Raw genomic sequence first — 18,187 nt, 5'->3', positions numbered from 1 at the left:
TATAACCCCTAAACTCTCAGGAAGGCTTGGACTTCATAACAGACTGTTATGGACTGAATGTCGGTTCCCCCCCACCCTAGTTCATACATGGAAACCCTATTCCCAATGTGACAGTGTTTGGAGATAGGGCCTTTGGTAGGCAATTGGGTCATGAGGGTGGAGCCCTTATGAATGGGATTAGTGCTTTTATAAGAAGAGTCCTCTTTCTGTCAAGTCAGGACACGACAAGAGTGCTGTCTATGAATCAGAGAGTGGGCCATGACCAGATACCGAAATCTGCCAGTGCCTTAGTCTTGGCCTCCCCAGCCAATAGAACTACAAGAAATAAATTTCTGTTGTTTAAGACATATGGTCTATACTTAGTACTGCTATACTTTGTTACAGCAGCCTGAGCTGCCTAGATACAGACACAGTCCCTCCCCAAAATGGAAATCTTTTGGAGGCAGCAGATGGCTCATTTCATATACCAATAGGGCACAGTAATTCCGGTCCTCCACTCATATTCTGGGTCTTTGGCAGGGCATTCTCCAAAGCATTTTACATCATATTGGCCATCCATCATCTAGAGACCAAAGTCAGACAAAGCACATCACCTGGAACCTTCTGTGCCCAAATCACCCTGAAGTGTAGAGTTTACCCACAACGCCATGCGGTTCTCTACATGTCCTTTGTAACAATGATAAACTTCTACCTCTTGAGACTCCAATGAGATCTCCCAGGACCCCAGCCAAGTAGAGAATAACAAATCACCTTGACCCTTCAACAGAATATAGTCCTTTAGAATAGATGCTACATTCAAGGCTGCCAGGAGAATGTGGCATAGACTTTATCTCCTCATGTACTCAGGCCTTCCCTTTTCTAGGTTGAGTTGACTTGGTCTCTTCTAGTCACAAAACAACTGATTTAGCCTCCCTTTACCAAACTGTAACACTTTCTGGTTCTACCTTGCTTATATTACACCTATGTCCCTGCTATATACTGAATGCTTGTGTTCCCTTCTCCCCCCAAATTCATATGCTGAAATTCTAACCCCCAATGTGATCGTATTAGGATGTGGGGCCTTTGGCAGGTGATTAGAACATATGAATGAAGTCCTCATGAATGGGATGAGTACCCTTATAAAAGAGCCTCTGGAAAGTTCCCTTGCCACTACTGCCATGTGAGGACACAGTGAGAAGGTGGCAGACTACGAACCTCACTATGGTAAGGATGTCTGCCTTCATCACACACTGAATCTGCCAGTGCCTTGATATTGGATTTCCCAGCCTCCAGAACTGTGATAAACAAATTTCCTCATAGGTTTTTACCTTTTGAGATGGGGTCTTGCTATGTTATCCAGGCTGGTCTCATACTCCTGGCCTCAAGTGATCCTCTCACCTCAGCCTCTCAAGTAGCAGATGTAAGCCACCACACCTGGCATGATAAACAAATTTCTGTTGTTCATAAACCAGTCTATGTTATTGTTATAGCAGCCCTAATGGGCTAAGACAGCTCCCTTGAGTAATATTTTGCTGTTTCTAAATTCTTCAGCCATGTACTTTCAATTTCTTGGTTTACTCACACAGTTATCTGGTCACATCCATTGTGGACGGATTTATAATGTTTCAGAGAAGAGTATTATTTCTAACTCATTTGAGAGAGCTTATTATAATACTTGTTATAATGGGAATATAGTGAAGTAAAGGACCGGATGTATGCTGGTGGGGAAAGCCTCATATCCAGACCGTGTTGTGGTCTTCCTCTAGCCTATGTGAGGAAGCCCGGGCTCACTCCACTTAGAGGGCATGGGGATATGCCCACCTCAGCCCTGTATCCTACACACCAGCTGATACTACACTTTCTGCCATATGGCCAATCAAAATGAAATCTCCCTGTTGAACTTATGTATAATTGTCTTGGCCCTCCTTCCTTTCCTCTTGTCCTTGCCCTTCTATTCCTACTTCTATTTTTTTTTTCTTGACTTCATTTCCCATTTCTAGTCCTGAAATCCCAGACTTTATTATTTCAATCCTTTCTTCTCTTCCTATTCTGTCTTCCCATTCCTGTCTCCACTGGCCCCTCTCCCAGCCATGGAATCCCTACCCCCAATCTGCTACAGTTTGAATAGACAAGTTTTGCCTACATCACAGTTTTGCAGAGAGTTCTAGAAAGATCTGTGTGAACATTAAAAACCAAAGGTTCCTTGTGTTCATTCATTCTTTAAACAAATATTGATTGAAGCCTATGTGTGTGGTAGGCACTGCAGATGCAAAGTTAAATATTTTCCACCTTCAAGAGCTCACAGTTCCTAGCAGGGGAATCCTGAATTTTGCTTATACTATTACAGTGCTTTGTAAAACATTTTGAAATGCAGGAACAATTTAATATCTCTTTTTTCTTTGCTTCAGTATAGTGGTGGACTCCTCCACCACACAAATTTAAGCCGCTGCCAACTTTGACATTGTATTCCTGAATTGTGGTTTTTCTATGGTCACCATTGGATACTTGATCTCCACGGCATTTGAGAATGGCGGCCACCACCTCACTGACATTCTTTCCTCTCCTGCTCTCCCAAACATTCCGGCTGCTCTTTGGGAGTTCCTTTTCTTTTGCTCACATCTACAATATTGGTGTTCCCCAGGTTCCATCCTTAGCTACTATCTTCTCTACACACCTCCCTGGGCAGGCCACACTGAACTTTAGTGGATTTCTCCCCGGCGCCTACCTGAAACCTCTTCCTTACCCCATTTACTTGGTTGAAGTCTCCACCATCAGCTTTTCCCCACCCGTGTCTGGGAAGGCCTCCCCTGGGCAGGCTGCCATCGTCTCCTTTACTTCGCTTATCCCTGAGTGCAGGACACGGTCTACCTGCTCGGCCGCCAGCCTGCACATACTGAGGCCAGGGACCACGCCTGGGTTGCCCGCCTCTGCATCCCCAGTGCCACTGCAGCATCTAGCCCTGAGCAGTTGTCCAATAAAAGAGTGCTGAGTAAATGAAAGAATGAGTAAAGCCTTGTAACAGGAAAAGCGCCGGCGTGGCTACACCCGGGAGCTACACAGGGCATCTCTGGGCAGCCAGGGCCGGGCAGGAAGGCGTCTCAGAAGCCGCCCAGCTTGGAGCCGCCGGTGGAAGCGAGTTGCCCCCGCAGGGCGAGGCGGGAGAAGCCTCGGCGGCCCCCAGCCCAGCTCTTTCGCCCCAGCCACGGAGGAACCGCGGGAGACGAACTTCCCCGCCATGTACTCTCCCGCGCGCCTCGCTCTTGGCCCCACCCAGCCACCGTTGCTCTGTAGGACGCCGCTCCCGTGACCCGGAAGAGGATTCTCCTTAGCAACCGCGGGACCGCGGTGGCTCCAGCCCCCCGGGAGCAACGGTGAGGCCCTTCCTTGCCCCCCGCGCCCCCCCGCAACGCCTCACGCCCCATCCGGAACCGACCCCCGGATCTGGTCCCCGGGGGCTCTGTGGCGTCTCGCCCAGCGCTTGCGGCGGCGGCCTGCGGCGAGCGCGCTCCGCCGCTGGCTGGGCTCCCTGGCCCAGGCGTCGCGCCTGCCCTCCCCACGCCCCCCGCTCCTGGCCGGCCTGGCCTCTAGGCCGCGCACCTGGCTCCTGGGCCCGGCTGGCCCTCCCCTGTGGCCTTGTATGGTGCGCGTGGGGGGAGCCAAGAATTAGAGCTTGCTGCTGTAGAGAGGACGCTTCCTGAGGCTCGGGTCACCTGTGCACGCGTTCTCATGGGTCCAGATGAAGATGTTCGGGACCCGCAGGGATGGGGCGCCTCGGGAATCTTGAACAGAAGCTGCTTAATTGTAACACTGTACTTGATGTTTGCCTGATGCTTTGTGCTTTCCAAAGTGATACACTTTTATCTGCTTTATTGATCGTAGAGACTCATTTAATTGTACATTTCGAGCTGATCCTTTTCCAGGGAATTAGCTTTCCAATTGTGAGTGAGATGTAGTTACTGTATTCTGGAAATCTCTCAGGGACTGAATAGGTTTGAGAAAGATTTCTAGTGAAATTTTCTACGTGGACGGAAATAGGGGCAGGTGTTGTTAATAATCCTGATTTACACTTGAAAAGACTGTGGCACTGAAAACCTCCCTTACTTGAGTTTGAACGAATAGTACTGAGAAAACTATAAGCCTTATTTGAATATTGTTGGATAACGGCTTTATATTTAATCCAGTGATCATGGAGCTAAAACTGAGGCATGTGAACAATCTTTGGGAATTGTAACTATACCAGACCAATCTGCCCTCGTTTTGAAAGGTAACAAAATGACATTATTTGGGAATAAAATGTAGGAGTTTATATTCCAAAATTCATTCAAAACTGTATAATTTCATTTCACTTCAATAAATATTTATTAAGCACCTACAGCACTATATGCACTTGAAAGGATATAGAAGAAATAAGAGACTGAACACATTAAATTGTTAGGAAAGCAATAAAATGGCATTTGTTTAAATGCAAGATATGTGGTACAGATATATTAACTGCTATAGCAGGTCAGAGGGTGGAGAAATCAGTATGGGCTGGAGTTTTCAGGAATGTGTTTATGGGTTAAATAGGACTTGATTTGTCTCTAAAGCATAGATATAATTTGTATTTGAGGGGAGGACAAGTCCTAAATAATTTCTTTCCTTATATTCTTAAGGGTTTGGAAAATAGTTCCACGTGGCATTTTAAAGTCCTTATTTAAAGCTCTAAAGTCCACTTGATTTCTGATTTGTTTCTTTCAAATACTCTCTGTACAAATCTGTCTGGCATTTTTCCTGTTTTAGATCTAAAATAATGAGGCTACTAGCAGGGAGGGTTGCCACACAGAGATTCTTTTCTTTGCTTCTGTAGTTGGTCTTATACTTATATGTAACATCACAGTTTAAGTAGACTTAGTTACTGTTTGATACATATTTCAGAGTCTTGTGAAATGTTGCTTTTTATTTATTTGACTGATATTTCCAGAGTGCTTCCTATGTATTAATAATGGCAGGCATTGTGTCAGGAAATACCAAAAACAACAGTTACTTAGCAACCAGTAGCTATGCTGGTTGTGTGTGTGTGTGTGTGTATGTGTATGTGTTTTTAGCCTATCAGCCTTTGATGCTCAGCATTTGCCTTGAGACATAAAAGGGCCAGAGGAATTTATATAGACACCTAACGACTTTTTTTTTTAATTTAATAGAGATTTTAGGCTCAATTGCTTTGGTCATCCACCAAAGATACATTTGTGAAGATGCATAAACTCTTTAGGAGACCTCTTAAGATGTTTTGTTGCTTTCTTATGGGCTTACTGTTCATTTGTTTACTTATTCAACAAATACAGTATTTGAGTGCTTACTTGGTACTAGGCACTTTGCTTGGCAATGGGGATGGGAGAATGTAAATGCATACATGGTCCCTGTCCTCAGCAGATGATAATCAAATAATCACACATACGTAAAACTACACCTGTGATGAGGGTTTTAGTTAGAGAAATCACAGAAGTGACGTTTGAACAGAGATCTACAGGATGCCTAGGAAGGGAAGAGTGTTCCAGTTAGAGCAAACAGCATGGCAGAAACCCTCTGATGGCAGAGTCCATGGAGAGGACCAGGGACTTAAGCCCTATATGTGGAGTTGGAAGAGGAAGAATTTGGTAGAAGGGACTGGAGAGGTGGGCCGGGGCCAAATGGTGCTAGGCATTGTAGGGAGGTTGAGGAGTAAAGAGAAGCCTCTCTAGGGTTTTATTTAGGGACTTAGGTTAGATTTTCGGTGGAGATGGCACCATTAGAGTATGTTTGAATAGCCTACTTTGTATTTCTACCATTGCTTAGTATTTGTATTGTTTTCTCATCCCTTATTTCTTTAACATGCTCCCCCTGCTTTTTTGTGGTTGGAGAAGCCTCAGTGTCCCCACTAGCAAGACCTGTCCATTTTTTTTTTAATTAAGAGAAAAGGAATTTTAGTAATTGGGATTAGTCTTTAGGAGTTAGTTTATTTATAATTTTTTAAATCTGTATTATCAATAGAACATTAATTTCTGTGACTTTTCCCCTTTTTTTCTCTTTTTAAAAATTATAAAAAACACGTAAGTTAGCCTTAATCATTTTTAAGTGTATAGTTCAGTGGTGTTAAGTATATTTACATTGTTGTGTAACAGATATCCACAACTTTTTTCTTGTGAAATTGAAAGCCATGTCCATTTTTATTAATACCTTCATGCTTCTTCCCTGTTACATCCTTCGTTCTCCCATCAGTCAATTCAAGTCCTACCAATTCTTAAAGACCCAGCTCCTGTCCCTTGTCTTTGAACTTGCATTCTTAGACTTATAGTGAAAAGAGGCCTTAGAAATCATCCAAACCCCTTTTCTTCTGCATGAGACAGTAGAGTCCTGTAGAAGTTTCAATGATTTGCCAGAGGACAGACATTTATTGAGTTGGGGCAGAGTTGGGGCCAGAGCTGTGATCTTTCACCTCCTGGGCAGGTGCCTTTTTGGCTTTGGCCTGCTTACTTGTAATGTAGTGCTCTATTCTTTAGACCACAAGCACCACTGAGGCACAGAAACTGATTTGCATATTCCTGTGGCATTATGCTGATACATATCAGGTGTTCAGGAAATATTTGTTGATTAACTATCTTCAGGACTTTCATTGCCTAAAGTGGCCCAATGTGAAATTTTGAACTTCATTGATTTTGGTTCAGTGCTTCTCTTTTGTAATCAGAATTGAGCTCTCTCACCTTTCCCTGATGCCCTCTTTGGTGCATATATTTGCCCATGACATAAATACTTGGGTTCCCCTAAAAATTTTGATGAAAATCTAATGAAAAAGCCAACAGAACTGAAAAACCCAATGCATTAGACCTTTTAGTTTAGCTGATTTATTTTGAGGCAGAGGTTCATGCTTATTTTTGAGTTTTATTGCTGCTGTTTTTGAGAGAATCAAATTTGTACCACAGTTTATAGTGCTCATCTCAGAATGCCTACAAGACCGGTTGATTTCGAGTATTGGACTGGAAATGATTTTGAGATTGCTCAATATTCTAAGTGCCCCAAAAGTATAACAAAGCATTTTCTTGGGTGAGGAAGATTTGTAAAGTTTTTTTATTTTGCATTTTTCTAAAATTTTTTACTTTTACATTTTAGAGACAGAGTCTCACTGTTTTGCTCAGCCTCTTCCTCCTGGGCTAAAGCAGTACTCCTGCTTCAGCCTCCTGAGTTGCTGGGAGTGCAGGCTCCGGCCACTGTCCCTGGCTAAGATTCGTAAACTTTTACTTGCAGTTTCCCTGTTTATCCCAGACTCTTTGGTTGGTTGGTTGGTTTTTTTTTTGAGAGACAGGGTCTTGCTCTGTTGCCTGGGATAGAGTACCCTGGCCTCTTCATAGCTCACTGCAGCCTCAAACTCCTGGGCTCAAGTGATCCTCCTGCCTCAGCCTCCTAAGTAGCTAGGACTACAGGTTCATGCTACCACCCAGCTGATTTTCCTGTTTTTTGTAGAGGTGGGACCTCACTCTTTCTCAGGCTGCTCTCAAACTCCTGGCCTCAAGTAATCCTCCTACCTTGGCCTCTCAAAGTGCTAGGATTACAGGTGGGAGCTACTGCGCCTGGTCTGACTTTTGTTTCTTGTAATGTTGTGTGACCAGCCTTCTAGAATCCAGTTTTTAGAATGTCCTTTTATTTTTACCTTCAAAATTTTTTTTGTTTTATAGGAGGAGTGGCTGTGGGAAATGAAATACTATTCAGCATGAATACAAATAGAACTCAGTGCTGGAATGAGCTGGTAGATCCCCCCTCTGAGGTCTAGCCATCTGTGCCATTTTTGGTGATGTTGGGGAGATGGAGATTTGACCAGAATTCTTGTTGTCTTTATTATATTGAGGGTAGTGGTAGAACTGCACAAGATACTTCTTTTTGTCATGTAGCATGTAGTAGAAGGATTTGACAATGAGAATTTTTCATATAGACAGCATTTTATTTGGAACCATAGCAAGAACTTGATGTCCTAGAATTGCTATTATGTGTATGTTAAGGTTAGACTTGGTCAAGTTTAGCCAACAACTTTTGATACCTTTCTTGCCTCCTGATAACAGGCTGCCTCTGAGAACCACTAATGGTGGCAAACAAGACAGTGTTCACATTGGTGGGCAAGGACATCCGTGTGGTGCAAAGTACAGTGAAATTGTCTGTGATGAAATTATGTGGGGATAAGGGCTGATGAAGAGGTACCCTGCCCTCTACTTAGGAAAGAAGAGGAAGGGAATTATCATTTATGGAGCCCTTCCTGTGTGTTAGTCATTTAATACCAATTGCCCATTTGGGAAGATGACTTAATGATAAGATAATTGAGGCTCAGGGAGTTTACCTAAGTCACAAGGTTATGGCATTAGAACCAAAGTATGGACCCATGTCTACCTGATTCCAGAGCCCATATTCCTTCCATCCCACTGCATCCTGTTACCTGCCTAAATCAGTTTCTGATTTCACATTAACACTGGGCATGAGAACATCAACATGAATATAGGAACAGTAAAGAAAAAGGCAAGTAATGAAGTAGGTTGGTATAGCAGGAAGTTACCTGTTCTCTGAGGTTTAGAAAATCCTTCAAATGAAGGAAAGTAGTTGTTTGAGTGCTTGGGAGCTTGGGTAACCCAAAACAGGAGGAGATAGGAAGTTATATAATACCAATTGAAGAACTCTGCTCTTTGGGTTCCTCTTCAGGCTTCCTTTAATTAAACTGGATTGTTTCTATCTCCCATTAGGCTTTGAGGAGGAAAAGAGGTTTGTAGTGATTGTCTAGGTGTTGAGGGATTCAGAGAGATGCCCCAAACGTTTCTGTTTAACTTCATCTTTTTTAGAGAGCATCTCTCCACATATGAAATAGTTGCTCCTTTCTCTGATGTCTGCCATGGTCACTTTTAATCAGTTTTGAAGGATTGGATATAAAGCTCTAGCAGCAATTATACCAAGGAGGAGTCATTATTATTTTTGTTTAATTCTTTTGCCATGGGTAAAATAGCATCCCAAGTAGCCAGGACTACAGGCAAGTGCCACCATGCCCAGATAGTTTGTTTTATGGTAGATGATCTGTTTTGTGGTGACTTCAGATATTTCATTTGTTGCTTCAAGTTGAAGCTAAAATTGAGCCTATTCTGCATCTGACTAGCATTTATGGTACTTTTGGGAAGTATTAAATATTTGAAATGATATTTTAAGCATCAAGCTGCTGGGGTCTTGCATATTAGAAATTAGAGTTTAGAGGAAGCCCCTGTTAAGTTGTCTGGCCCATGTCCTTCAGGCCAGGTAAGGAGGCTTCTCCCAGGACATGCTTCAGGAAGTGGCCCAGTCTTTGTTAAGTGTCTCAAAGAAGGAGCTTCACTATCCCTGGAGGAAGGCAGTTTTCTAATCTCTCATCTGTCTGGGAGTTTTTCTTTGTAATAAGATGTGGAGATTAAAATGTACTTTATTCTTTCTAAGTTTCTTTTAAGGTCACTGCAATCTGAAGTAATACAAAATACATGTGTATGGGTTTGCCAAGATTACAGTTTCTGTGGGAATCATAACATTGGATTTCCTCACATCTGGGTTAATGAAGTGTACACAGAGGCTCTGGGTGAATATAAGTTTTATATTTAACGTGCATCTAGAGGTAGCAAGATCTTAGTGACGTAGCTTCCACATAAATGACAAGTTGAACACTTGCAACCTGAAGGTTTAAAATAATCCTAAAATTCTGAAGTTTGCTATGGAGCTGAGGTCCTGCACTCTGACCTCTGCTCAGAAGGCATGCATAAACCCCGGGAACTTGGAGCTCTTTAGTGGAAGTGGAGGCCCAGCCTATTTCCCTGGGGTGTGTAGACCTCAAGTTTGTTTTGTCTCCTTGAGAAGCAGGGATTCCAGTACTGCTGTTTTGACTTCTTTCTTTTAGTTTTTATTTTTAAATTTTATGTTTTTTCTTTTTTTATAGGGGTCGGTGAGGGGTAGAGACAGAGGAGTGACTGACTTCTCTTTGAAGCAGTAGGGAGAAGAAATGCTACAGGTCTGTCATAGTTGTACTTTAGTATTTTTTGAATTATTTTGGTTATTTTTCTTGGATTGGCCTATTTCTCTGCTATTGACCTGAGATCGTTAACTATTAAATTCATGGTGATGGCCTTTATGAGTGGTAGTGGTTTTTATCTGGGAAATCTAGAATGCTGGAATGCTCCAAAGACTAGAGTTGCCATCTTTTCAGCTCACTCAATTGAAGGACATGAAGGGGGAGCATCATTTCTCCACAGAAAGGAGGGCTAGAATCAGGGTTGTCTCTGTAGGGCCTCTCTCAGGTCCACTAGTACAGGGTGCTTAGCGGATAGACCAGATCTAAAATCAGCAGGTTGATTTAGGAGGTCATTAAATTTTCCCTATCTTTCTATCTGTGGTCTGGATTTAGTGTCTCAGTCATTTTTCTATTTGGAATTTTGTGTCCTGCATTCCTCCAGATTCCTTGAATAACACTAGAATTCTTCTCTGTGACTTTGAGGGTACAGTACAACTGCTGTGACTTTGCATGTCTTCTTATGGGTGTGTTCTCCAAGACATGACATGGACCTTGTGTTGTAGGCATGAAAATGGTTCTTAGCCTTACCTTGCTTGGGGATAAAAGTCTGTAGGTAGTAAATTCCAGATGTTTGCAGCTGCAGTCCTGAGAGTAGTAGGCATTGTTATAGCAACCTTTCCCAAAAATAAAATAATGATATAACTGACATTTAAACATTAAAAAAATAACTAACACAGAAGCCAGATTGATATTAATCTCTTTTATGAAATAAAAGTTTTAATGAACACTGACATTTTATTTGAAATGATATGAACCTAGGGAAAACTACTTTCAATTCTTGTATGTTTTAGTCATTTTGTTCAGTTGATTATAGGTTCTGAAAGTCACATATTTTTCCAAATTGCCATGGTAGAATTGGCCATGTGGGCAAGCTTTGCAGCCCTTTTTCCTTTGTCTTACTGCTCTTGAGATTAGTGTATATGGAGACATGATGGTTTTGATTACCATTGAAATTCTGCACATAGGTGGTGGATGAGTTATTTTTCAGCTCTATTAAATAGCTGCTTCTGTATCACAGCATGAAATTTGGATTGTACCTGTGGTAACCTTGCTCCATAAAATTTATGCTTTATATAAGTAAAGGCCTTAAGTGATAATGGTAGTTGAATTGTTTGTTAAATAGAATGTTTTGCCATTATGGCCTGTAATTGGCAGCTTTTAAAAGGAGATTATAAAGTCTTCTCATGTGCTTCATTGTAATTTAGTGTGTGTGTGTGTGTGTGTGTGTGTGTGTGTGTGTGTGTGTGTGTGGAGGGGTGGATGAAACAACCTTGGTTATTAATCGATAATTGTTGACTTTGATGATGAACATATAGGAGTTCATTACTACATTCTTTCTACTTTGTATATGTTTTAAAATTTCCAAAATAAACAGATTAAAAAGTCTCCCCCCAAAATAAAGAAAAGTGATAAGATCCTAGGTGGACTTTACTTGATAGTGGGGACAGGGGTTAATGAAATACTTGTCATGATTTTAAAACCTTCTTGGGTGGATTTTTCAATGGTGGTGAGGTATTGCCCCCAAATTACTTTAGGAGAGAGGATATCATTTTACCCTGTTACTGCCTAAGTTTACTGATAATCCAATGTGACCATATGTTATGAAAATAAAACCCCTCTCCCCCCCCTTTTTTTAAATAAAAATGCTTTCTCTTGGTATCTGGAGCTGAGCATGAATTCTGACACCAGTACCTTCCTATGCTGTTTTAGGTTCTGATTTTCTTTAAAAAGATTAGGTTTTTATTTAGTCTCTATTCTTTTCAGTTTCACAAGTGTCTTTGTGTGCTCCTTCACTGGCTAGATGGAGAGGAATTTATTCTTGTTTTTGAAAGTACTTGAGCTTTTTGCTACTCTACCTAGAATTTGTGTCCAAAGTCTGCACGTTTTTCCCCAAAAGAGAAGTTAGAATAAATTTCAGAAGGTTCAAAATGCAAATTTGTATGAAAGTCTTTAAAGTATAAGAAGTAATCTTATTTGTTCCAGTGTAGTAATTCTGTAGATGACTTTAATTGTGTTAATAAAATGTGGGAAACGTGAGATTGAATTTATAATACAATCCTATACAAAATACACATGTGAAATGATGCTATTTGTTGAAAAAAAGAAACAGTTTCCACCCCATAATATTTTTGGACCTTATTTGGTAGCAAAGCTTATATTTGAGAAGAAAGGGTGATCTCTTTCAATTTTGGATTTGTATGCTTCTTCATTGCAAGTCTTATATTTGTTATCATGTGATTTATAACCAGAACTCTGGTACTTCAGTGGCATTAAGATGATTTGGTCTTTATTAGCAAGTAGATGATACTATAGATCCACTCTAGCAATATCCTTCATGTACTTCTTGCCATTACTGATGTCCTCCTGTGTATTACTAAGATGTGAAAGTATTAAATGCCAGCATTCAGATAAATCTTAAAACAGAGGCTGGGCATGGTGGTTCACATCTGTAATTCCAGTGCTTTGGGAGGCCAAGGTGGGAAGATCACTTGTGGCTAGGAGTTTGAGACCAGCCTGAGCAATATGGTGAGATCCCCATCTCTAAAAAAAAATGAAAAAAAAAACAACCAACCCAATTAGCGGGTCATGGTGGTGTACACGTGCAGTCCTGGCTACTCGGTAGCCTGAGGTGGGAGGATCACTTGAGCTCAGGAGTTGGAGGTTACAGTAAGCTGTGATCTATGATTGTGCCACTGTACTCCAGACTCTAGCCTGGGTGACAGAGTAAGACCTTGTCTCTTAAAAAAAAAAAATTTGGAGTGCTATATGAATTTATAAAAGAATTTTAGAAGCAAGAGAATTGATGGTTTAATTGTCTTTAAGGGTTTTCTTAAATTCTGGAATATGGGGAATATTTAATATTTTGAGGACATCTATTATTGTTTTTTAAATTTAGAGCTGAGAAACATTACAGAGGCTATTCATTCTTTTTTTATCAGTGTCAAGGTATATTGCCAAACCCTGTGCATTAAATTCCCAATGTGATATTAGGCCACAATCATTATCCTGTTTGTTAGATGTCTACTTTGTAGGGCACTGTGTAGAAATAGGTATAAGACATGGTCCCTGGTCCTCAGTAATTTACAACTGTTGAGGAATAACAGAGCATGTCTTTTAATTACTTCATTTAGTAAACATTTCTTGGGTTCCCTCTGTGTGCCAGCCCTTCTAGGCACTGGGGATACAGTGGTGAACGGGACACTTGAGGCCCTACACTCTTGGAACTTACATTCTAGGACCTTCAACACTTTATGTTCTAAGTGGTAAAATTGCTCAGGACCTTACAAAGGAAGGTGTTACTTTACTCTGGTATGGTAAGGAAGGCTGTATTGAGGGAGGAGCACTGGAGCTGGACAAGAATGAGAGAGTTCGTTTCCCAGTGTGAATTCTGTGGAAACTGCTATCACATGTTTTGTGGTCACATGGAAAACATGACATGCTTGGGATTGCAGAGAAGGGATCCCAAGAGCTGGAGAAGTTAGGTGAGGCTCATGGAGGGGAGAGGATATAAAATTTGAGCTCTTCTTAAATGGGTAAAATTCTAAGAGTTAGGTTGGAGTGGAGGGTAAGTGAACTGTGTGAGAATGTACATGGAGCTTGAAGAGTGCCAGACAGATTGGGGGAGGACTGGCCTCCCCTCCTGCCTTCATGGAAGCTACCTGATGTCCTTGATGTCCTTGGCCCCACTTCCTCAGCTCTTCTTTCCTTTCAGTGCTTCTCCTTTCATAAAAACAGTAACAACAACAACAAATACAAACTCTGTCTTTTACTTCCACCTCTTTCTCTTCACAGTCAAACTTTCCAAAAGAATTGACTGAACTCACTAACTCCACATCCTCCCATCCCATTCATGCTTCAGCTTATTTCTCTTTAGTTGTTATCCCTGTTGCTTCTTTGCTAAAGCAGCTCTCACTAAGCTCCCTGTACCGTGCATGGTGCTGAGTCTAATGAATGCTTAATACTTTATTTTGCTTCTCTTAGCAGCATATGACTATATTCCCATTACCTTCCTAAAACCTTGATTTTCTTGATATCACATTCTTCCAAGTTTTCTCTTTCTCTCTGTTGCCCAGGCTGGAGTGCAGTGGTGTGATCATAGCTCACTGCAGCCTTCAACTCTTGGGCTCAAGTGATCCTCCTGCTTCAGGCTCCCAAGTAGCTGGGACTACAGATGTGCACCAGTGCACCTGGCTAATTTTTTAATTTTTTTGTAGAGACAGGGTCTTGGTATGTTGTCCAGGCTAGTTTTGAACTCGTGGCCTCAAGCAATCCTGCCTTGGCCTCCCAAAGTGCTGGGATTACAGGCATAATTCCTCTCCTCACTGGCCCCTCCTACTGCCCCCTCCCAAGCCCCAGGAGCTCCCTGGGCTGGGAGCTGAGAAACAGATCCCCTGGGGGATTTGAGCGTGAACCACTGTGCCCTGGCCCCAAGTTTTCTCTTACATCTCCTTCTGAGTAGGCCATTCCTTCTCAGTCTTTGCAGTTTCCACTTCTCCCTGGCTGTTGAACTTTGAGGCTCCTCAAGTCTCAATCTTAGGTCTCTTCTCTTTTTTCTCCTTGCTCTTCCTAGGCCGATCCCATATGTGCTCACAACTTCAACTACTTCATTTATGATTTGTTCTCTGGTGAATCTCAAATCTGACCTCAGCCCAGATGTCTTCAGAGCTTCTGACTTGTATATCCAGCTGCCTGTTTGATACCAACTCTTGTTGTTGCAGTCACCTCAAACTCAGCATGTCCAGTCCTTGGCTGACCATCTCTATGCCTCTACCTCAGTTCAGCATCCCTGTCCCAGTGAATATTGCTCCCATCCACCAAGTGTATAAGCCGGCAAAAGTGAAGTTATCCTTGATCACCTTCCCTCACCCTTCATGTCCAGTCCATCACCATGTTGTATTGATTTGACATCCTAAATGTCTTGATTAAAATTTCATGATCTTAATACCATCATTTTTTACATGGACTACTCACATAGCCCTCTGACTGGGGGCACCATTCATTCTAGCCTCCCTCTCCCCAAACTATTTTCTACCCTGACTCTAGAGGGATTTTATTGGAATGTGAATCTGATCAGGTAGTTCCCCTGACTGAAACACTTCAGTACCTCCCCGTCTCCAGATAAAATACCAAACTTACTACAAGCTCTGGCATGGTATGGCCACTGCTTTCCCCTCCAGCCTAACCTTAACCTTACTTTCCCCCTTTGTTCTCTTAGCTGTAGCCACATTCTGAGTGTGTTACATACTCCCCCACTCTGGAACATAAATTCAGTTGAAGTTACACATCAATTTGTGTAATTGGTTGATGTCTTTCTTCCACCCTAGACTGTAAACTTCATGAGAGGAAGGACTGCTTTTTTCCTTGTATTCCTTAGTACCAAGCATAGTATCTGGTTCAATGTAAGAACTCAATACATTTTTGTTAATTGAATGAATGAATGAACAAGTGAATGTTTCAGTCAGAACCATAAAACATGAAGGGATACATGAAGTGAGACAAAAGTAGCAAGTTATGTTATGCTAGCATCTGCTGAAGGACCCTCGGAGGTACTGGTGTGAGTTTTAAGTAGAGTGGTGGTATAGTCAGAGCCACACATTAGGAAGGGTAGACCGGCTGTGGGATACAGGGCTAGATATGAAGGTGGAAGGACTTGAAGCAGGAGAAGCTATTTGGTATTAGTTCAGGAGAGAGGTAACATGGACCAGTACTAGAACAGTGACGGGGAGATCGTAACGTCTTTGAGAGTGTAGAGGGGGTGACAAAATTTCCATGAGTTTCATTATCTCAGTGTCTTAAATTCAGCTTTTCATTTTTCCTTGGGAGTGGTGGAATTTTTCAACAAACTTTATTAAGCTGCTATTCAGCAGATGCTCTGCTAGGCTTTGGGGTTGTAGAAGTGAATAAAATATTTCACAGTATAAGTCTGTTCATTACATTTTTTAATATAATGTTTTTTAAAACTTATATTAAAGCTATATAAACCTAAATTCTACCAATAATTATAATCCTTTACAAGTTAGAGAAGCAGTTGGGAGCTAGAGTCCAAGATGATATGGCATCATTCTTGTTATAGGACATGTGATGGCGTTTTTAAAATTAATAATCCTTGATTGAGGCCAGCAGTCCCAGAATTAGCCTTGAGGGTCTGTAACACTTAAGTTTAATTCCCTAGAGATTTTCATATGGTCCTAAAATGATAGGTTGTAAGTAAATAGTGTCCAGCCAGTGCCTTTCATTAAAATGAAATAATTATATATATTTAAGTCCCTCCCTCTCATACGCTTTCTACTTAAGGATAAAATGAAGAACTCAGATTCTAATTACTTTTTTGCCTTCTTAGAAGAGCTCTAATGGTCAACATGTTGAGTAAGAATGTGTTAAGTTAAATGTCAATGACTAGGTTCTAGAAATGAAAAAAATGACAGTTTATCCATTTTCATTCTTTATGGATCATGCCTTTCGTGTCATTACTAAGAACTCTTCACCTAATCCTAGGTCATGAAGCTTTTCTGTTATGTTCTCTTTTAAAAGTTTTATAGGTTTATATTAGATCTGGGATCCATTTTGACTTAATTTTTATTTTTTTAAATCTTTTTTCTTTTTTTTTCTGCTCCCCCACCCACCTTGAGTTAATTTTTATGTAAGGTGTGAGGCTTAGGTCAAGGTTTATTTATTTATTTTTTTGCCTGTTGATGTCCAATTGTTCCAGTCCCATTTGTCGAAAAGGCTATCTTTCCTCCCTTGAATTGCTTTTGCACCTCTGTCTGAAATCAGTTGGGCTTATTTGTATGGGGCTGTTTCTGGGGTCTCTCTGTTGTTCCATTGGTCTTAAGTGCCTGTCCCTTTGAAAATACCCACTCTTGATTTATTTCTATAGCTATATAGCTTAAAATTGGGTAGTGTGATTCTTCCAACTTGAGTCTTTCTTTGTTCATTATATTAGTTATTCTGGTTCCTTTGCATTTTCATATAAATTTTAAGATAAGTTTGTCTATGTGTACAAAAGATCTTGGGATTTTGATAACGATTGTGTGGAATTTATAGATCAGTTTGGGGAGAACTGATGTCTTTACTATGTTGTAGTCTACTGGTATCAACATCTTATCACTTCAGGTGGAACACAGGAACCTTACCACCATTCAGGCCCCTTTATCATCCCTGTGTTATGATTAGTTTTCTTAAATATCTTCTTTACATACATTGGGAACCACATCAGACAATATTATACTTTTGCTTTTAACCATCTAGCGAAATTTTAAAATTTTTAAAAAAGAGAAGAAAGATAGTCTAGTACAGTGGTCCCCAACCTTTTTGGCACCAGGGACTGATTTCATGGAAGACAATTTTTCCACGGGTGGCAGGGAGGAGGGGATGGTTTCTGCAAGCGCATTACATTTACTGTGCAGTCAAACCTCTTGTTAATGATAATCTGTATTTGCAGCTGCTCCCTAGTGCTGGCATCACCGCCTCAGCTCCACCTCAGATCATCAGGCCCTCAGATGCGCAGTTTACAATAGGGTTCTTGCTCCTATGAGAATCTAATGCTGCTGCTGGTCTGACAAGAGGTGGAGCTTATGCAGTGATGTGAGCTGTGGGGAGTGGCTGTAAATACAGATGATGCTTCCATCACTTGCTCACCTCCTGCTGTGCAGTCCGGGGTTTCCAACAGGTCACTGACTGGTACCAGTCCAGGGCCTGGGGGTGGGGACTGCAGATCTAGTACTAGTACATTTACCTATCGAGTTACCCACCAATGTTAGTTACTTTTTACTTCTAAAAATTCTATTTAATTCTTTTAAGATTTGTTTTTTATTAGTAGTAAGCTTCTTTTGCTTGTGTTTATTTAAAAAATTTTTAATATACATTATAGTTTTAAAATATTGTTTGCCTTTTTTAAGACCTGAAATTATTTTGTACCACATTTTGTTGTTTTTTTCCTGACTCTCAATCATGATGGCTCTATTCCTCATGTGTTTTGTCAGCATTTAGCAGGCTTCTGACTATAGCAATATTCAGAAGCAAATAGAGGAGTTTTTGGTTCAGCTAGCACTCTGGGGCACCACCAATTTAGGATCACTTTAAATTAGTTTCTGTGCTTGGGGTTAGTAAGCTAGACTATACTGTATGAGTGCAAGC

The 18,187-nt window shown here is 41.2% G+C and overlaps 1 protein-coding gene across 4 annotated transcripts in view; it reads left to right on the top strand.

The window, feature by feature from the left end:
- Positions 1-3,174: 3,174 nt before the first annotated feature.
- Positions 3,175-18,187, top strand: part of DIS3L2 (DIS3 like 3'-5' exoribonuclease 2) — a 307,510-nt gene continuing 292,497 nt past the window's right edge. For 2 of the 4 annotated variants that reach the window (XM_045559637.1, XM_045559642.1), the window contains exon 1: positions 3,175-3,350. The gene's annotated coding sequence lies outside the window, so the exon portion shown is untranslated. Of the gene's footprint in view, positions 3,351-9,882; positions 9,992-18,187 lie in introns of those variants that run through there. The other 2 variants (XM_045559638.1, XM_045559640.1) reach the window with 2 other exon arrangements.

This window comes from Lemur catta, chromosome 8, assembly GCF_020740605.2.
Source record: "Lemur catta isolate mLemCat1 chromosome 8, mLemCat1.pri, whole genome shotgun sequence".
NCBI classification, from domain to species: Eukaryota; Metazoa; Chordata; class Mammalia; order Primates; family Lemuridae; genus Lemur; species Lemur catta.
The sequence above is the reverse complement of the archived record's forward strand: the minus strand, read 5'-3'. Positions and strand labels throughout refer to the sequence as shown.